Consider the following 2,341-nt stretch of genomic DNA (forward strand, 5'->3'; position numbering starts at 1 on the left):
CTCCATATGTAGCCAAAGAATCAACCTTCATTGATAGCGCCTGGAGCTGCGCTGTAATAGCGGTGGCTGCATCGACTTCCAGAATACCTGCTACCTTACCAGGCATCATCCTCTGAGTTGGGTTTTGATGCTCATTTGCAGCCATAGTCTCGATAAGATTATAAGCCTCAGTATAGCTTTTAGCCCATAAGGCGCCTCCAGCTGCTGCATCGAGTATGGGCCGAGATAGGGCCCCCAAACCATTATAAAAACCAGTGATCACCATCCAATCATGCATTCCATGATGTGGACACTTTCTCAACATTTCCTTGTAGCGTTCCCAAGCTTCGCACATAGATTCTGTAGGTTGCTGCGCAAACTGAGTAAGAGCACTCCTCATAGCAGCAGTCTTTGCCATCGGATAAAACTTCACCAAAAACTTTTGCGCAAGATCTTGCCACGTAGTGATGGACCCAGCTGGTTCAGAATGTAACCAGTCCTTAGCTTTGTCCCTCAGTGAGAATGGGAAAAGCCTCAGCTTGATAGCCTCATCAGTCACGCCATTATACTTAAAAGTGCTGCAGATCTCGACAAAATTCCTTATGTGCATGTTGGGGTCTTCAGTCGCAGCTCCTCCAAAAGAAATAGAATTTTGTACCATCTGGATAGTGCCCGGCTTGATTTCAAAGGTGTTAGCTTGAATAGCCGAATGAAGAATGCTTGACTGAATGTCATCAATTTTTGGCCGAGAAAAATCCATAAGAGCTGGATCAGCTTGAACAATAGGATCACCCATGTTTACTGGTTCTTTCCGCTCAGTTCCTGAATCCGAATCTTCAAAATCTAACTTCTCCGGAATATCAAGAACTTCGTCTGTCTCCTCAGCTGTATCTAAAGTCCTCTGGCGAGTACGATAACGAGTTTGCATAAACGCTCGCTAAAGTACCTGAAACACAACCGGAAACAATAAGTAACTACTACGTCCTAATCACTGAGTCCTAATGACCAATGATGGTAAGTACATAAACTAAACAAATACGCCGAGTCCCCGGCAGCGGCGCCAAAAACTTGTTAGGGCGAAAACACACGCTAATATCCACGCAAGTATATGTGTTCGCAAGTAATATAGAATACTTTCTAGTTCGTTCCCACAGAGACTCAGACTAATTATTGTTTAATTAAACTCACGCACCAATGTATGATTACTTCTCAATGTTAAGACACTAACACTTAGAATTGTTGACTAAACATTAACTACAATTAACTACTTAATTAATCACTTAATTAACACTTCAAATTAACAATATTAAAACACTCATGGGATCACAACTTCATTACTACTTCCTTCAATAGTTATTGTTATTACCTTTAGCATGTGACAGTGATGATATTAATCGAATAACACGAAACTGATAAAAGCCAACTTTCATTATACTAATACCATTCTACCAAACATCCACAATTAAGATAGAAGTTGAATAGTCATCAATTATGTTGAGTTCCTATATGTCTACAGAAATTGACAACACAACGATTTAAGCACAAGTTATTCCTTTTGATTATACAGGGCAAATAAAACTGTTAGAGTTACCCACTAATCATGCACATCATACATGAACCTATGCTAGCATGGCAAGTTCTAAATCTCAAGATCCACCGTCGCTTCTCAAGAGATTAACACCCTATCTTATATGTTCGCGACGCACATAAGACGAATACGCACAACCAATACTAGATATCATACAATCATCACACACTACAGTATTAAACAATTAACTAAATAATTCCATAATAAATCCGTTGCGACCCCATGATCACGATTAGCCCATAATAGCACTCATCGTCATCATGGGTTCATATGAAATCATGATAAACAAACACAAGAAAATAATAACTAAACTAATTATATTAAATCAGAGTACGTCACAAGAGTAAATAGGTTCAAAGTAAGAAAACTAGCATCCAACGTTACAACGAAACAAGAATCACGAGAAAATATGCTTCCTCTTCGTTGTTGTGTGCTAAAACGGTCTTCTTCCTTATCTCCTTCGCTCCTTGCGTAATACCATGATCCAACCTCGTGAAAACGTCTCCAAATCTACTTATATAATAGTTCCATAAAACTCAGATTACATAGAAGTGGAAGCCAAACAGAAGTAGAAGTCCTAAAATAAATTGTCTTTTTTCCCGACCCTGCGCGGCCGCTCAGCATAGCTGAGCGGGCGCTCAGCTTTCTGCGCGGCCGCTCAGCATTGCTGAGCGGGCGCTCAGGACCCTTCTGGAAAAATCCAGAGTTTGCTCCGTTTCTTCGCCGTAATCTGCCCATTTCTTTCCTCTCGCAATGGTGAACACATGCCAAGGC

The 2,341-nt window shown here is 40.7% G+C and overlaps 1 non-coding gene across 1 annotated transcript; it reads left to right on the top strand.

Moving 5' to 3' along the window:
* The first annotated feature begins 275 nt into the window (after nucleotides 1-275).
* On the top strand, nucleotides 276-382 carry LOC141683965 (small nucleolar RNA R71). The gene has a single exon (XR_012560512.1). It is a non-coding gene; the product is annotated as a small nucleolar RNA R71 (small nucleolar RNA).
* The last annotated feature ends 1,959 nt before the right edge of the window (nucleotides 383-2,341 follow it).

The sequence above is a fragment of the Apium graveolens genome, chromosome 1 (genome assembly GCF_009905375.1).
Source record: "Apium graveolens cultivar Ventura chromosome 1, ASM990537v1, whole genome shotgun sequence".
Taxonomy (NCBI): domain Eukaryota; kingdom Viridiplantae; phylum Streptophyta; class Magnoliopsida; order Apiales; family Apiaceae; genus Apium; species Apium graveolens.